Below are 660 nucleotides of genomic sequence, written 5' to 3' on the forward strand. Positions count from 1 at the left end.
TATCCCCCCCCCCCCCCCCCCCAATGTTTTGTAATCTGTTTTAAATCGTACATTCCAATATGTATACTATTTGTATTTATTATAGTTTTTATGTTAAATTTTGTATAATGAAACTTGTATTATTTTTATTAGTTTGTATTCATTCCCATAGTTATGCAAAATGAATCTTTAGTTATTTGAGAAACGTATTTGTATTCATGTAATTTTTTCACTGGATATTTATTTTTTTCTTCAGAATCTTGTATCTTTTCTTTAAGTCGTATTCATTCCAATATGTATTCTATTTGTATTTGTATTCATTTTAAATCTTATGTGGTATTTTGTATAATAATATATAAAATACATAAAATAGTATGATGAAAAAGTGAGAATAAAATATAAATCTGAAAAAGAATAAGTCAATATTTGTTGCAATCATTCTTAATAAAATACACAACTAGTTGACATACCTTTAGAATGAATACAAATTTGGAATAATACCAGATTCGTAAACTATGCAACATGATTTTTGAATGAATATGAATATTAATAGCATAATACGATTTTGAATACAAATTAGAAATGAAACAAATTCTAAAAAAAATTATATATATATACATAAAAAAAACCAAAAGGAAGTTGTTTATCCTATAAATAAAATATATATCTAGTTGACATACC

This window comes from Solanum pennellii, chromosome 11 (genome assembly GCF_001406875.1).
Source record: "Solanum pennellii chromosome 11, SPENNV200".
Taxonomy (NCBI): Eukaryota; Viridiplantae; Streptophyta; class Magnoliopsida; order Solanales; family Solanaceae; genus Solanum; species Solanum pennellii.